Below are 19009 nucleotides of genomic sequence, written 5' to 3' on the forward strand. Positions count from 1 at the left end.
ATCCATCCACTCATCCAACTATCTATGTCTCTAAGTCTGTATGTATGTATGTATGTATGTATGTATGTATGTATGTATGTATGTGTATATCTATCTATCTATCTATCTATCTATCTATCTATCTGACTGTCTGTCTGTCTCCTGGACTGTTTGTCTTTCTATCTACCTATCTGTGCTTCTGACAGTCTGTGTGTCTGTCTGTCTGTCTGTCTCTCTCTCTATCCATGTAGCCCTAGATCCATCAATCCATCCATCCAATCCACCACTAATCCGTCCATCTACCAACCCACAAATCCATCAATCCATCCTTCCACCAATCCCACCATCTGTCCTTCCATCCATCCACCCACCCATCCATCCATTCATCCATTCATCCCTCCTTCCATCCATCCATCCACCCAACTACCCACCCATCCACTCATCCACCCATGCACCCACCCATCCATCCACCCTCCCATACATCCATCTACCTACCCATCCACTCACCTACCCATCCATCCACCCACCCATCCTCGTATCCATCCATTTGCCTATCTATCCACTGTCTATATGTCTGGCTATTTATCTCTTTGTCTATCTGTCCGTCTATCACTCTATTTATACATAAAAATATCCACCCATCTGTCCATCCATCCATTCATCTATCTGTCTGTCTATCTATGCTTGGGTCTACTGCGTGTCTCTTTGTCTGTCTGTCTCTCTCTCTACCCATGTAGCCCTCTATCTATCCATGAATCCAACCATCCATCCAACCGCACAACCGACCATCTACCCACCCACCCATCCATCCTTCCACCAATCCCACCATCTGTCAATCCATCGATCTACACAACCTTCCATCCATTCATCCATTCATACCTCCCTCCCTCCCTCCATCCATCCATCCTACTACCCACCCATCTACCCATCCACCCACCCACCCACCCATCCATCTATCCAACCACACACACAACCATCCACCCACCCATCCACCCACCCACCGACCCACACATCCATCCATCCATCCATCCACCCACCCACCCATGTACCCATCCATCCAACCTTCCACCCACCCACGCATCAACCACCCAGCCATCCACCCACCTACCATCTACCCACCCACCAACCTGTCCACCCTTTCATCCACCAATGTACCTACTTCGCTCACCACCCACCTACCTAGATACCTACCTTCCTTCCTACCTCCCTGCTTACCAACCTGCTTCCCCTTCCACTCCAGGAGCTCACAGCAAAAGCCAATGCCACGTTTATACCATTTTATTTGTGTATAAAACGATTTTAAAAAATCATCTGTGGGGATTACCCAGAAAAAATGGCAGGAGCAAAACAGAAAATAAGAAAGCCCTCATTTTCCTGGTTGGCCAGAATGGGCTGGAGGATAGCATCTTAATGAGGTGGAAGGCAGGATTCCAGGCAGGAAGACCTGCTTAGTGCCTGATACCATTTGTTTTATTCCATTTATTTTATTTTATTGAATTTTTCCACTTGATCTATTTCATTTATTTTTCCACTCGGTTGCCCAGTGGGGTAAGATCGTAAAGGGCACAGCAGCAAGTTCTTCCAGAATTTTCCAGCTGAAGTGACTGGCCGGGAGCCACAGGAACTCAGGCTGGAGAATTCACTCCTTCATTTCCCTATGTCTTGTCATTATTTTTTTCTCTTAAAAAATCACCCTTTTTTGTGTCAGGCGTGCAGAGAACCTCGTTCTGTAGCCAGATGTGCAGTGCAGTGATGGAAAATAATGATGGTCACTTCCTGGGGGTGTTTAGAGGTGGCTTGCATTCCAGTATGTTCTTCTGTGATGTAGGATATTAATAGATTTAATATATCTCAGCATAAAGGGAAATATGTCAAGATCGGTGTGTCCCCCTGCCTTTCCACCTATCCAGCTATTGTCTATTTTCCCTCTCTCTCTCCCTCCATCGGTCCATCTTTCCTTCCACCCATCTATCATTTATCCATCTATCTATACCTATAGATCTACCAATCCATTCACCCATCCATCCATCTATCCACCCATCCACCCAACCTCCCACCCAACCATCTAACCATCCATCCATCCACCCATCCATCTGCCCACACATCCGTCTGTCAGTCTTCCGTCCACCTGTCTGTCTACTTGTCTGTCTGTCTATCTATCCAACTATCCCTCTATCTAACTATACATCAATCTGTCCACCCATCCACCAATCCACCCATCCTCCCATGCATCCATTCGCCTATCCATCCATCTGTCTATGTCTGTCTATTTCTCTCTGTGTGTTTATCTACCCATTTATCACTCTATTTATACACCCATCTACTCATCTGTATATCTATCTATCTATCTATCTATCTATCTATCTATCTATCTATCGATTGATCGATTGATCGATCTATCAATCAATCTATCGATCTATGCTTCTGTACATATGACTGTCTGTACATCTCACTCTCTATCCATATAACCATCTATCTGTTCATCAATCCATCTATCCATCCAACCACACAACTGTCCATCCACCCACCCTCCCATCCATCTATCTGCCCACCCACCCATCCACCCAACCACCCATCCACCCATCCACCCACCCATCCATCAATCCAACCCTCCACCAATCCCACCATATGTCTATCCATCCACACACCCATCTACACATCCAAACATTCTCCCACCCACCCACCCACCCATCCACCCATCCACCCACCCATCCACCCATCTGCCAACCCATCCATCCATCTCTCTATCCATCTGTCTATGTGTCTGTCTATTTCCCTCTCTATCTATCATCACTCTATTTATCTATCGGTCAAACTATCCACCCACCTATCTATCGATCAGTCTATCTATCTATCTATGCTTTTGTTGGTTTTTGTGTCTTTGTGTCTGTCTGTCTATCTGTCTTTCTTTACACTTGTAGCCCTCTATCTATCCATGAATCCATCCATCCATCCAACCGCATAACTGTCCATCTACCACCCACCCATACATCAATCCATCCGTCCACCAATGCCACTATCTGTCCACCCATCCATCCACCCACCATTCATCCATTCTTCCATTCATCCCTCCTTCCACCCACCCATCCATCCACCCACACCAGCCATCCACCCATCCACCCAACCACCCACCCATCCATCTATCCACTGCCACACACAACCATACACCTACCCATCCATCCACCCACGCCAGCCATCCACCCATCCACCCAACCACACACTCATCCATGCACCCATTCACCCATTCACCCACCCACACATCCATCCAACCTTAAACCCACCCACACATCCAACCACCCAGCCATCCACACACCTACCATCTACCCACCCACCAAACCACCCACCCATCCATCCATCAATTTACCTACCTCCCTATCCACCACCGCCCTAGCTACCTAACTCCCTTCCTACCTCCCTACTTACCTTCCTGCTTCCCCTTCTGCTCCAGGAGCTCACAGCAAAAGCCAATGCCACGTTTATACTGTCGGGGGCCGAGGTAGCAGCTAAGCTCATCCTGACCTCTGGCTGTGCCGATGTCGCCAAGATGTCGGGAGCCAAACTTGCAGCTAAATTCATTCTAACCTCTGGCTGGGCTGTTACCGCCAGGATATGCTACATGCAAGGACATTTGTTCACAGCCACTACCCGGAATTGCTTTGCTATGTCCGCACCTTGCTATGTCCGCTGGAGTAGATTCCTATGTTAATCAACCTTGTCCTGTGTTTACTGTAATCAAATGTTGTAAACTTCAAAGCCTCTTTATGTTCTGGAATTTTAACAACCCTATGCTATTCCCTGGTTCCAAAACTGCATATAAGCTGGGAGTTGAAAATAAACTGTTGCTGCAGTCTTGAGTTTCAATCTCGAGATGCAGACCTCCCGTACCCCATCTTTGTCTCTTGTCTTTTTTCTCTTGTCTTGTATTTGTCCTTTTCCTTAATCCTCGCCGCCCTCAGTCAGGATTCGTGTTCACTGCCGGCTGGCTCGGCAGGTGTGGCACCTTGGAACAGGGACCTGAAGCCTAGGATGATGGCCGAGGACCCCCGCTCAGGTAAGGACATCCGATTACTTGGGAAGGAGAGCGGGAGGAGAGAGTATTGTCGGGAGTAAGAAATTATGGGATAAAGTATAGGCTGCATGCTATACGTGCAGGCCCCCAAAGGCATGCTTAATGCCCGGGAAGTGAAAGTTGGCCAAAGTAACTTAGAACGTTTCTTTTACTTTATTGAAGAAGCATGCCCCCAGTTCCTGGAGGAAGGAACCAATAACTTAGAAACTTGCTAGAAAATTGAAAAAAAAAAAAAAAGGGGGGGAACATTATGATGCAACTGGCCCTGAGAAAACCTCAGTGGATGCTATTATTCTTTGGTATCTGGTCCAAGATTGTTTAGATCTTAGACATGAACAGATTAAATTCGATTGGAGAAACTGAACAGGGACCTGATGAGTGTTGCCCAGCCCGGGGAGCGTATTCTGCTGTTGCCCGGGAAGAGCTGAGAAAATTAACAAGACCTGAACCCACTGAGCTGGACATTAAGGAAGACTCAGATGGCTCAGACACTGAGGAGAAATTATGCAATGAGCCTACTAAAGATAGATTGACCCATGTTGAGAATATGTTGAAATCAGTTATAGCTCTATTATCACAGTTTCATCCAGAACAACAAACTCCGTTAAAGGGAGTCCTGGCAGACTTACAACTCTCCTAGGTGCAGGCTACTCGCAGGGGGGAGGAACCTGAGGCTAGGGAAATGCTAACACCACCGAGGTAACTTCTCCTGACTGAGCGCTTTATTTCCATCCACCACGACAGATTTGAAAGCCCAACCAGGGTGAGTGACCATTAGCCTGGAGCTTACATTTTCCATAAAGCCACTGGGCTAGGTCAAAGAGATCAGCGATTGTGGGTGTTTGGAGACAACTGATCTCTAGTTCAGCTCCGCTTGTCACTCATCAAGTGTGGGACAGTCTAAATTGCTTCACGAAAGCTGCTCAAGTTTGAGCCCAATCTTATATATTTGGAATATTTTGCAGGACTTACCTAACTTCTATGAGCGCTCAGGCAGATGAATTTCTCTCTGTCTCTTTTTCTGCCTCCCTCTAAACTCTGCCTGTCTGCCTGTGACATAGGATGGGTATTGATATTGGTTTAACATCTGCTTTAAAAGACTCAAAGAAAGGTTTTCTATTCTTGTTATTGATGTTAAGTTTGGAGACTCAGTTAAATTCTGCTTGTTTGGCTAAATCGTAAGCTCTCTCTAGCATTGAGCACATGGTCAACAATAGGATTGGTTGGGGTGGAAGCCTGCCCATCCCCCAGGCAACAAGCATGCCAAATTCCTGGAGGCTGGACAGGGACTTGGAGTCCTGTGGCCTTGCATTTCAAAGGTGCCTTACAATTCAAATGCTGGAAGATGAAGGTGTCTTACTGTGAGCTCACTGTCTGTTTTCATATCCTGTCTCCCATATGCTCCCTTTGTGAGCTAAACTGGTTTCTCAAAATTTGGCTTCTCGGATGATCTGAAAATTTTGGTTTGCTGAAAAGGTTTTTTTTGTTGTTGTTGTTGTTCACTATCTAACCACGTGGTTCTAGAATATAGGCGAAATAATATCATTTGCCACTGGAATTCCAGAAAAACTTACATGGCCAATTAAAGAACAATTCTAAGCGCGTCCCAAAACGTGTGCACATTGTCTGTATGTGTATGTATGTCTGTCTATGTCTATGTGTTGTTAAAACTTAAAAACAAAACAAAAAACAGGTTTCAAACCCAAACTGATCATGTTTGGGAGCAAACAAATGTGTCTAAGAAAAACTCCAAAAGGTTCTAATATACAGCACGTGATATAAGCACAATAATGTACAACCAGTGTGTTATTCTTTATGTCTATCTATGCTGAGTCCAGTGTACATCTAATCCTGACAATTCTTGGGTATAAACTAAGATTTTGCTTCTCCATTTTTTTTCTCTTTTTTCGCGGTGCTCTCATAAACTCTTTAAGATCAAGGGACCAGAGTCATTTTGCAATAACTGCACAGATGTGACTATTAACCTAAATTTTCCTGACCCCAAATTAACATTTTGCTTTATAGGATACAGGTTGACATGTGTGCTAGCTGAGTGGACCGTGGCAGTCTGTGGCTACAGAAAGCTGCCTCCACAGTCAGCTCCCAAACTGGGAGTTGTTTGTGACTTAGAAACTTCCCTGGCTGCTACAGAGAGCAGACTTGGTTGGCCTTCAATCTGTGTGGATTTTGTGACTAGAAAGATGGTTAAAAGCCCAAGCCTTCTAAAATCTGTTTAAAAATGCCCTTAACCAGTCTGTGTAGAAATTTACAGGCAACAAGCAGGAAATGTGACAGCCTATCCAGGGAACTCTAATACAGCCTCATCCAGATACAAGCGATCTCTCCTGCTGGCCTGCTAATTTGGGATGGAAGACACAGCCACTTCAGATCCACTGAAGCTGAGACTTTTATTGTTATTCATTTGTTTTCTCTTTCACGTGCCAGTAAGGTAAGGTTAAATAATATGATTAGATTTAATGACACTTGGACCCCATTCAGTCTGCTGTTCTTTAAGTGTTACAGCAAAACTCTGGCAACTACTTGTTGGTCAATTCTTAGCAACTTACAGGTAAACTCTACTCCTTTTGTTCTCCTGTTGGTTTAATTGGAAATAAAAAGGGCTTTTATGGCTAAGACTCTTTGGACAGTTCAAAGCCAGCCCAGGCAGAGAAAAATAAAAATCCCTCTTGGTCATATTTTGGGTCCTTATTATTTTACTAGTCAGAAATTACAGGTCAAGACTTCTCATTTACGTACTTTGCATGATTTTCAAAGATTTCTGGGAGATATTAATTGGCTTCGCCCTTATCTTAAGTTGTCCACAGCTGAATTAAAACCCTTATTTGATCTATTAAAGGGGGACCCTGACCCTACATCTCCCAGAGAAATAACAACTAAAGCAGCCAAAGCCTTGAGCATAGTAAATTCTGCCATTTCTTCCAAACATGTAAGTTATATAGATTACTCAGCCCCTTGGGAAGCTTATATTTTAACTACACCTCATTCTCCAACAGTGGTCCTTTGGCAGAAGGGACCCCTTTTGTGGCTTTCCTTGCCTGCTACTCCTTCAAAAGTGTTAACTCCTTATTATGAATTGGTAGCCACCTTAGTCCATATGTGCCGTGTGGAATCTTGTAAATATCTTGGACGAGATCCACAGGTTATTTATATCCCCTATACTTTACAACAGCAAGAATGGCTTTATACTCACTGTGATTCCTGAGCCATTGCTTGGGCCAATTTTGTGGGCACAATTTCACATCATTGTCCCTCCAACAAATTAATTCACTTTGCCTCTTCTTACCATTAAGTGAGGACAATGCTATTACGGAGGCGGCTACCCAAATTTTGCTTTCTCAAATTGACTTGGCAAATCAATCACATGCTGCCCTCCATCAAAACAGTCTTGCCTTATGGCAGCAATTTCATATCACATGTGAGGCGGCTCGTTAAATTGTAAAAACGTGTCCCAACTGTGCTACCTTCCTGCCTGTGCCCTCCAATGGCATTAACCCTCAAGGCTTAGTGGCCAACCATGTTTGGCAAATGGATGTTACCCACATCCCCTCTTTTGGACGGCTCTGCTTTGTCCATGTTGCAATAGACACTTACTCTAATTTTATTATGGCTACTCCTCTTAGCGGGGAAGCTGGCAAACATTGTATCTCCCATGCCTTATGCTGCTTTGCCACTATGGGACTTCCTAAACAAATTACAATAGACAATGGTCCGGGATATGTTGGACGAGCTTTTCAAACTTTTTGCAAATCTTACCAAATTGTTCACTCTATGGGAATTCCCTATAATCCTCATGGTCAAGGAATTGTCGAACAGGCTAATGGTTTGTTAAAACACCAAATTTCTAAGTTAAAAGGGGGGGAACTATACCCTTTCTCTCCTGTTAATATACTTTCTCATACTTTATTCATACTAAATTTTGTAAATTTGGACTGCAATGGCCAATGCACAACACAGCGGTTCTGGGAAAAGAGAGAGCAAAGAGCTTTTGCCCAAGTTAAGTGGAAAGATCCTTTAACAAGTGCTTGGCACGGGCCCGATCCAGTATTGACATGGGGTCGAGGACATGTCTGTGTTTTTTTCACAGGATGAAAATGATGCCCGCTGGCTACCTGAGCGTTGTGTTCGGATTGTGGAAACTCATCAGAACGGTACAAGGGCTGACCCACTGGGCTTATGTGCCAGATCCACCGATTGTGCACCCTGCGACCTGGGAGGGAGCTGAGGTGTTCGTCCATGTCAACAGATCAGCGTACGGTACAGCTCCAGACCCTTGTGTCCAACACGTTAAAATGGGAGACTTTGTAGCTTCTGGCATTGGAACCCCTTTATGCTTTACAACTGACTCCAACAGTTATATTCCAGGCTGTACTGTAATGCAATCCATAAGTCATAGAATTTGGATTCCTGATAATAGTCAAGTATATAATATATGAATGACTTCATTGCCTACTGGGTTTCCTGTACATGCCAATTCTACCTCGTCCTTCATGATACCTCTCTGCATCAACTCCTCTCAAATTGTAGAATCCACGGGAGAAATGCACCCCGTAAAGTGTAGACATGATCACCCTTTTTAATCAATATTTCAGGAACTAATTCTCAGTTGATGGACTGGTCTGGAGCAAATCTCACGAACAAGTACAACCCAGGTCTGTGGTGGATGAATGGACACCCTCAACGCCATGTCTGGATGTTAGTGGCTGCCCTGAACAATATCTCCCGGCCCACTTCTACTTCTTAAAAAAATATTATGAGTTGTGTAACACCCCCTTATGCTATGTATGGACCTTTTAATATTTCTATATGAGCCATGTATTTCAATGTTACCTGCACTAACTGTTCTTTTACAAATTGTTTGTATAGTGGTCTTACTGATTCTGTAATTATTATTAAGCAACCACCATTTGTTATGCTTCCTGTAAACTTATCTGAAGCTTGGTATGAAGAAACAGGTATTCAAGTGTTAAAACATTTAAAAGAGCTTATGCGCTCTAGACTATTTGTAGGGCTATCGAATAGCAGGCATTGTAGCCTTTATTTCCTTAGCTTCCTCTGCTGCAGCAGCTACTGTGGCTTTAACACAAAGTGTGCAGACAGCTCACTATGTTAATCAGCTTGCTCATAATACTACGCAAGCCCTGCACTTTCAAGGCAGGATTGATGATAAGGTAGAACAAAAATTAGAAGCATTGTATGAATCTGTGTTGTCTCTGGGAGAACAAATTCGTGATTTACAAACTTTGCAAAGGGTGCGCTGTCATGCTGGGTCTGATTTTATCTGTGTGACCTTCCATAAATATAATGGGTCCTTGGGAACAAGTTGTAGCACATCTAAATGGTGTTTGGCACCATAATAATTTGTCCTTAGATCTCTTTCAACTCCATAGGCAAATAGCTGGACTAGAACAAGCTACACCTCTGGACTCTAAAGTGGCAGAAACAGCAAAAGAACTGTTTGACATTGCTCTGCCCAGGGATACTTTTGCTGATGGTTTTCCTATGCCTTCCTTGCATTGTACGCATATTGCAAAACTCTTTCATGAGTTTAGCCAGTCAGCTGCATAAGATCAAGCTCCAAGTGAATGAATGTTCCCCCGAGAGGAACTGCAGCCAGAGACGGGTTTGAGGGCAGGGCCAGTTTGACCGAACTAAGACAGGGCCTTCAGCTTTGCTCTGAAGATGTTCCCGATGATGGGTAAGGCAGCCTAGGTGACCCACCCCATTAAGACAGGCGGGTTCGCTTCTTTAAACAAAGACGGGGGAGTTGTTGGGAGCCAAACTTGCAGCTAAATTCTTCCTGACCTCTGCCTGTGTTTTCAAGGACGTGCAAGGACATGGCTTAATGGAAAACTGGAAATGCTTTACTATGTCTGCCATGAGTCCATTCTTATGTTAACCAAACTCATCCTGTCTTAGCTACCATCAGGTATTGCTCTGGGCTCCATTCCTATTTTAACCAAACTCTTCCTGTCTTAGCTATGTCAGGTATTGCTAACTCCAAGCCTTTTTGTGTTCTGGAATTTTAAGCCTATTCTATTTCCTGATTTTCAAACTGCATATAACCTGGAAGTTAAGAATAAACCTGGCTGCAGTCTTGAGTTACAATCTTAAGTTGCAGTCCTCCCGAACCCCATCTTTGTCTCTTGTCTTGTATTTTTCCTTTTCTTTAATCCTCGCCCGCCCTCTTTCAGGATTCCCTTTTCACTGCCGGCTGACTTGGCAGAGGAATCTGAGAAGAGAATTCGGAGCAGTACAGAAGCACTTGAGACCTGCCAGAGGCTTTAAGAAAGGTGAAAGTGAAAAACAAAAGATTGTCACCGAAGGGCCCACTTTCACTTTTCTTATTGTAATTCTTATGGTTCTGTTTCTCTCTCTTGATATCAAACTTTTCCTGTCATTCAACCCCCTCCAATCAGAGGTGTAGCTCAGGCCCCTCATTATGAAGATATTGACCAGTTTCACTTAGTGTAGTGCAGTAGGGAATCTAAATTGGTCCCCAGTCCAGAGAATAGCCCACCGTCAACACAAACAAATCTAGGAAAAAGTAACCACAAGAGAAACCTAAAAGTATAACCACTATTTGTAGTCACTAATTGCACATTTTGCTTCTGTAAATTGCTTGGCTGCTAGGGACCTAGGAAACTTTATGCTGTTAAGACCCTATGCTCACTCCACTGCCAGGAAACAGACTCCCTAACCAGTTTCTAGGGGGTGTGAGGTACTAATGTGTGTTAAGCTACAATGAGTGTTAGGTCATTATATGCGTGAGGTCACAATATTCATGAGGTCCTAATTTGCGATGTTACTATCAAGTGTTAGCTCTCAATGGGCATGAGGTCCTAAGATTTTAAGTCACAATTGGTGTGTGGTCACAATGGGTGCGAGGTTCAAATTTTTGTGGAGTCATAATGAGAGGGAGTTCACAAAGTGCATACATAAGGTGACAATGTGCAGGAACTTAATGGAGTCACAGTAGATGTGAGGTCACAATGGGCACAAAATCGTAATAGATGTAAAACCATAATTGGTGTGAAGACACTATGGAAAGGAGGTCCTAATGGTTGTGAGGTCACAATTGTAGGAGTTCTAATGAGCATGACGTTATAGTAGATGTCAGGTCTCAGTTGACTGAGGTAAAATTCAGCATGAGATTGTAATGACAATGATGTTACAATAGATATTAGGTCCTAATAGAGGTGTGAGATCATTATATAAATATTGAATGTGAGTTCACAGTGAGATTGAAGGCACAATGAGTGTGAGGTCACAATTGGTGTGGTGTCATAATGAGCATGAGTGAAAATGGGTGTAGGGTTCGAATGGCATATGAGGCTGCAATGAATATGAATATTGAATGTGAGGTCACAGTGAGATTGAAGGCACAATGAGTGTGAGGTCACAACTGGTGTGAGAGCCTAATATATGTGAGGTCAAAATGGATATGAGGACATAAGTGTCATAAGATTTTCAAGGATGAGAGGTGCTAATGAGGAATGTGATGTTACAGTGGGTAGGTGGTCATTGGACCTGACAGCCTAATGGAAGTTTCACAATCACAATGGGCATGAGGTAAATGGTGTGAGCTTCTAATGGGGGTACTAGACCAAAATGAATATTAGGGACGAAGAAATGTGTAAGGTCATACTATTAATGAGGATGAGATCCCAGTAAAAGGGAGATCACGATTCCTCACAATCCTTACTGTGGTGAGATTACAGTGGGCATGAGATCAGAATGGTCATAGGTCCTAATGGAGTTGGGTTCGGAGTGGGAATGGAGTAATAATGGGTGTGAGATTAAAATGGTTCTGTTGTTTCAATGGGATAAGTTCACCACTGGTTTGAAGTACTAGTTGGCTTGAGGTCAAATAGTGTATAGCCCTAATGTATGAGAGATCATAATGTTATGACGTCACAATGTATATGAGATGTAATGTATGTGAGTTCATAATGGATGTGAGTTCACAATGAGAATGTGGTCATATTGGGAGTAATGTCATAGTGAATGTGGAGTCACAATGTTGTGAGGCCACAGGTGACTGAGGTCATAATAGATGTGAATTCATAATGCAGGTGAAGTCCTAATAGAAACTGAGGTTACATTGGGTTTACAGTTTAGTTGATGTGATATTATGTTACAGGGGTATATAGTAGTTGTGAGGATATAGTTTGTATGAGGTCATAATGGGTATGAGGTCCAAATCTGCATGATGACACACTGGGTGTGAGGTTACAATGGGCATTATATCCTACTGTGTGTGTATGATCCTCATATTTTTAAGGTCTAATGAGTATGAGATCACAATGAATATAAGGTCAAATCTTGTATAAGGTTCTTATTGGTGTGTGTCTTCACAAACAGTGGTGTGAGGATCTAATAAGTCTTCAGTGAATATGCTGTCACCATAGTTGTGAGGTCACAATGGCTGTCAGGCCCTAATGGTGTGTGTGAATCCACAGTGAGAAAAAGATCCAAATAAGGCTGAGGTCAGTGGAGTTGTAGTCCTAATGGATATGGGACAACAATTAGTGAGATCAAATAAGCTTAGCTGTTACTGGCTGTGTGGTCACATGGGTATGAATTCAAAATGAATGTTAGATCCTAATTAGCATGTGATCCTAATGGGTATAAAGTAAAAAATGTGTATGTTACTGATGAGAATTATGAAGCAACAATTCATGTGAGGTACTAATGGCTTTGAGATCACAGAGGGCATTAGTCTTAATGAGTGTGAGGTCCTAACTGGTGTGAGGTCACAATAAGTAGGTATCTTAGTTCACAATGGGCATAAGGTTTCAGTGGATATGTGGTCCCAACAGGCTTGTGGTCATAACTGGTTTGAAGTGGCAATATGTGTGACAGTTTAACAGTGGGTTCATGATGGAGCCTACCGGCAGCGAAAAGGAATCATAATTGAGGGGGCAAGAACTAAAGAAGAAGAAAAATACAAGACAAGATACAAAAGACAAACAACAATTGATGGGGGTCGGGAGGTCTGCAGCTCAAGACTGTAACTAAAGACTGCAATCCCATTTATTCTTAACTTCCAGCTTATATGCAGTTTGGGAACCAGGGAATGGCATAAGGTTACTTAAGTTCAAGAAAACAAAAAGGGGGCTGGGAATATGGCCTAGTGGCAAGAGTGATTGCCTCCTACACATGAAGAAGCTCTCGGTTCGATTCCCCAGCACCACATACATGGAAAACGGCCAGAAGGGGCGCTGTGGCTCAGGTAGCAGAGTGCTAGCCTTGAGCGGGAAGAAGCCAGGGATGGTGCTCAGGCCCTGAGTCCAAGGACCAGGACTGGCCAAAAAAAAAAAAAAAAGAAAACAAAAAGGCTTTGAAATCATCAATACCAGGTGGCAGGAAAGACAAGATAAAATTGGTTAACATAAAACAGACACTTGTGGATATAGTAAATTATCTCTGATTAGTGCTCTTTCACTGTTTTTCAAGTAAGCCATGTCCTTGCATGTTCCTTGAGATAACAACGTAGCCACATGACAGAATGAACTTTGCTGTCCCCTTCCTACACCGCCCCCCGCCACATCTGTGTTTAAAGAAGCAAACCGCCTGTCTTAGGTTGGGTGGGACGCCTTGTCTGCCTTACCCTTCACCTGGATCTTCTTCAGAACAAAGCTAAAGGCCCAGTCATAGGTTAGTCAGACCGGCACCCCCTCTTACCCGCCTCTGGCTTTAGTTCCTCTTGGGGGAAATTCATTTACTTGGAGCTTGATCTTATGAAACTTTCTGGCTAAACTCATAAAAGAGTTTTGCAATATACGTACAAAGCAAGGAAGGCATAGGAAAACCACCAGTAAAATTATCCCCGGGTTGAGCGATGTCATTAGTAGCCAATTAACATTAGTGAAAGAAGGGACATAGTGTTGAAATTGTTCAAACCATTCGTTTACATTCTTTGCCACTTCAGTGTCCAGTGGTAGAGCTTGTTCTTGTCCGGCTATTTGCCTGTGGAGTTGAAAAAGCTCTAAAGACAAATTATTATGGTGCCAAATACCATTAAGATTTGCTACAACTTGTTCCCAAGGATAGCTTGACCCATTTTATTTATGTAGGGTTACACAAACAAAGTCAAACTCAGCATGGCAGTTCACCCATTGCAAAGTTTGTAAATCATGCATTTGTTCTCCCAGAGACAACACAAATTCATAAAATGCTTCTAATTTTTGTTTTACCTTATCATCAATCCTGCCTTGAAAGTGTAGAGCTTGCGTAGTTTTATGAGCACGCTGATTAACATAGTGAGCTGTCTGAATACTTTGTGTTAAAGCCACAGGAGCTGCTGCAGCAGAGGCAGCCAAGGAAATGAAGGCGACAATGCCTGCAATCAATAGTCCTATAAATCATCGAGGGCGCATGAGATCTTCCAAATTTTTTAACACTTGAATACCTGTTTCTTCATACCAAGCATCAGATATGTTCACGGGAAGCATAAAAAATGGAGGCTGCTTAATAACACTTATACTATCAGTAAGACCACTATGCAAGCAATTTGTAAAAGAACAGTTAGTACAAGTAACCTTGAAATACATGGCTCCTATAGAAATATTAAAAGGTCCATACATAATGGCATAAGGAGGTGCTACACAACTGATAATATTTTTTAAAAGGAAGATGTGGGCCAGGAGATGTTATTTAGGGCAGCCACTAACATCCAGACATGGCGTTGAGGGCGTACATTCATCCACCACAGACCTGGGTTGTTCTTGTTGGGAGATTGGCTCCCAACCAGTCCATCAGTTGAGAATTAGTTCCTGAAATATTGGTTATAAGAGGATGTTCAAGTCTACACTTTATGTGGGTTCTCCCATGGATTCTACAATTTGAGAAAAATTGATGCAGTGAGGTATCATGAAGGACGATTTAGAATTAGCATGTCCAGGGAACCCAGTAAGCAATGAAGTCATTCATATATTAAACACTTCATTGTTATCAGGAATCCAAAGTCGATGATATATGGATTGCGTTGTAGCGCAGCCTGGAATATAGCTGTTGGAGTCAGTTGTAAAACATAAAGGGGTTCCAATGTCAGAAGCTGCAAAGTTTCCCATTTTAATGTATTGAACAAAAGGATCTGGAGCCGTACTATATGCTGATCTTTTGACAGGAATGAACACCTTAGCTCCTTCCCAAATCGCAGGGTGTACAATCTGTGAATCTGGCATGTAAGCCCAGTGAGTCAGCGCTTGTACCATTCTGATAAGCTTCCAAAATCCCACACAATGCTCAGGTAGGCAGCGGGCGTTATTTTCATCCTGTGAAAAAACACAGACATATCCTCGACCCCATGTCAACATTGGTTCGGGTCCGTGCCAAGCACCTGATAAAGGGTCTTTCCACTTAACTTGGGCAAAAGCTCTTTTTTCTCTCTTTTTCCAGAACCACTATGCTACAGAAAAGATATTACAGTCCAAATTTTAAAAATTTAGTACAAATAAAGCGTGAGAAAAAATATTAACAGGACAGAAGGGGTTTAATTCTCCCATTTAATGTAGTAATTTAGTGTTTTAACAAACCATTGGCCATGTAAGTTTTCCTGGAATTCCATTGGCAAAATGATATTATTTTGCCCATATTTTAGAACCACGTGGTCAGTTAGAAAGCAAAAAAACTTTTCAGCAAACAAAAATTTTCCCAGATTATATGGCGAGGAAATGGAGAAGCCAAATTTTAAGAAACCAGATTAGCTCCAATGGGGAGCTGAAGTGATATGTTATGACCAGAGAAGGTCCAAGATATGGGAGACAGGACACAAACAGAACACAGACAGCGGGCTCACAGCAAGACACCTTCACTTTCCAGCATTTGACTTGCAAGGCACATTTGAATTGCAAGGTCACAGGTACAGAGTTCAGGGTGGGGGGCAGGGTTACCAGGAGCTGGAGTCTCCAAGTCCCTGCTCAGCCTTCAGGAATTTGGCATGCCCATCACCTGGGGAATGGGTGGGCTTCCACCTCCAACCAATTCTATTGTTCACCATGTGCTCAATGCTAGAGAAAACTTAGGATTTAGCCAGCAACAAGCAGAATTTAACTGAATCTCCAAGCTTAACAAACATCAATAACAAGAATAGAAAACCTTTCTTTGGGTCTTTTATAGCAGATGCTAAGCCAACATTGGTGCCTTTGGAATCTAGTACCAGCCCATCCTAAATCAAAGGCAGGCAGAATTTAGAAAGCGAGAAGCAGAAAAAGAGAGAGAGACAGAGAGAACTTCGTCTGCCGGAGCGCTCATAGAAGTCAGATAAGTCCTGTAAAACATTACAAATTTGTAAGATTGGCCTCAAATTTGAGCAGATTGAAGATTGTGCCCCTCCCATGGAAAGTGGTTAGCAGAGCTCAGGAGTTAAATACCAAGTGTCCTCAGTATTACTCTGGTCAGCTGAAATGTAGGAGACAAGCAGCAATCAGGTCATCACTCCAGTTGCTGTGCCCCGGACTGAGCGGTGATCAATTACTCTGGGTGTGAGAGCAAATTTGTAGATTTCAGTGGTGGATGGAAGTAGAGCGCTGGGTCAGGAGAAATTAACTCGGTGGTGTTAGCAATTCCCTAGACTCATGTCCCTCCCCTCTGTGAGCGGGCTGCGCCAAGGAGAGCTGATTGAATTTAATCTGTTCATGTCTAGGATCCCAACAATCTCGGACAGGATTCCAAAGTGTAACCATTCCCACTGAGGTTTTTTCAGGGCCATTTGTGTTATAATGTCCCTGACTCCTTTTTCCTATTATTTTGGTCACTCCTGGGGCTTAGACTCAGGGCCTGAGCACTGTCTCTCGCTTCTTTTTGCTCAAGGGTAGCACACTACCACTTGAATCACAGTGCCACTTCTATCCGTTTTCTCTATATGTGGTGCTGAACTATTGAACCCAGGGCTTCATATAGAGGAGGTAAGCACTCTTGCCACTAGGCCATATCCACAGCCCCCTTTTTCTTATTTTTTTTTTGTCAAACTTCTATGTTAATGGTCTTTACTATTGGAACCAGGGGCATGCTTCCTCAATGCCAACTTTCACTCCCTGGGCACGAAGTATCCCTTTGAGGGCCTGCATGTATAGCATGCAGCTGTTATCTTGTCCCATAAAATTTTACTCCTGAGGATACTTTTCGTACTCTCTCCCGCTCCCTTTCCCAAGTGATCGGAAGTCCTCTTACCTCAGCGGGGTCCTCTGCCTTATTCCCAGTCAGGCCACACAGAGGTAGATGATTCAAGCCATTTAGGAAGTTAAGGCAGAATCAGAGCATTTTCTACATACAAAGCTTTCCTAATGCTATGACATCTGCACTTCTCTGAAGCAGAGGCCTACTAGCTCACCTTGTGCTGGGGACCTGCATTCAATGAATTGCCTGTCTCACCTCTAGGCTTTTCATCACTTAGGGGAGAATTCCCTCCGCATAGTAAGAAGCACTAGGATGGCTGCAAGAAATGACTTAGACTCAGCCTCCCTATCACATTAGGAGGTCCTGATATATGTGAGGTCACAGTGCATATGAGTTCAAGATGCATTGAGGTCCTAAACATTGTCATATGACAATGTATACGTGTCTAATGGGTGTGAGTGGACAGTGAATGTGAGGACATAGTGAGGTTGAGTTCACAGTAGGCCAATGTCCTAACTGATATGAGATCACAATTGATGTGAAGCCAAATGCGCATGAAATTATAATGAGTGTGAGGTCAAAATGGGTGTGAGTACATAAAAGAGCTATGAAATCATAGGAATTGTTAGGTTATAATGAACATGTCACAATGAGAAACTGTTCCCAGTCGTGATGAGGTAACATTAGGTATAGTAATTGTGAAGTTCTAATGAGAGTGTGTAGTCTCAATGGCTGTGAGGGACACATTTTGAGATCTCAAAGGTTGTGAGCCACAGTGTGTGCAGTGCTCAAGTTTCTGAGGTCCTAATGGCTGTGAGGTAGCATTGTGTGTGAGTTCACAATGGGCATGAGCTTCTAATAGGTTGTATAAAGCGATGGTTTTTAGGGGTATGAGATCACTATGCTTCTAAAGTCCTAATGGATATGAAGTCATAATGCATATGAGGGTCTAGTAAATGTTAAGACAAAGATTACAGTAGGTGTTAGATCAACATGAGCATGAGTACAAAATAAGTATGAACTTCTAATAGGAGTATAAGCCTAGAGGGGTGTATCACAATAAATGAGAGGTAACAATGGGAACTAAGGCTTAATGTTGTATGGTGCAATGACTATGGGGTCTAAGGTCTGTGAATTCTAAAGGGGTGTGTGAAGTCACAATGGGCAAGGTTACATTTGTCATGAGTCACAGAGGTATGAACCAATAATGGTCATAAAGTCACTATGAGTGAGGTTCAATGAGTGTGAGAGTCCAATGAATTTTGAGGCCTTAATGGGAGTGGTGAATGTCATGGTGGGCAAGGTCCTAGTGGTGTCAGAACATGTTTGGCAAGAGGTTATAATGGCCATGAAAATAGTTGTGAGCTTTGAATAGGAAGAGGTCCTGACATTTGTGAAGTCACAAAAGGTAGAAGAAGACAATAAGTGTGAATTTCAAATTGGTGTGGGGTCCAAAGGGTATGAAGACCTAATGAGTATTGTCATAATTGATGTGGGTTTGCAAAGAGCATAAACTCCTAATTTGTATGAGAGGTACAATAACAGGAGGTCCTAATAAGTTTTAAAAGGTGTGATGTTATAGTGGGCATGAGGTCCTAATGGACATGAAGTGTCAGTGAGTGTAGAGTCATAATGGGGGCATGAGTTCTTAATAGAGTGTTTGTGGTGACTGTATTTTTGGAGGTCATAATGGGTTTGAAATGTTAATGGTCATGAGTTCACAAATGAATGTGACATCATAATCAGAGTGGAGTACTAATTAGTGTGAGATTACAGTGTGTAGTCTGAATTGATGTGATAGTGCAGTGGGGTTGAGAATAT

The sequence above is a fragment of the Perognathus longimembris genome, unplaced genomic scaffold, assembly GCF_023159225.1.
Source record: "Perognathus longimembris pacificus isolate PPM17 unplaced genomic scaffold, ASM2315922v1 HiC_scaffold_55, whole genome shotgun sequence".
Classification (NCBI taxonomy): domain Eukaryota; kingdom Metazoa; phylum Chordata; class Mammalia; order Rodentia; family Heteromyidae; genus Perognathus; species Perognathus longimembris.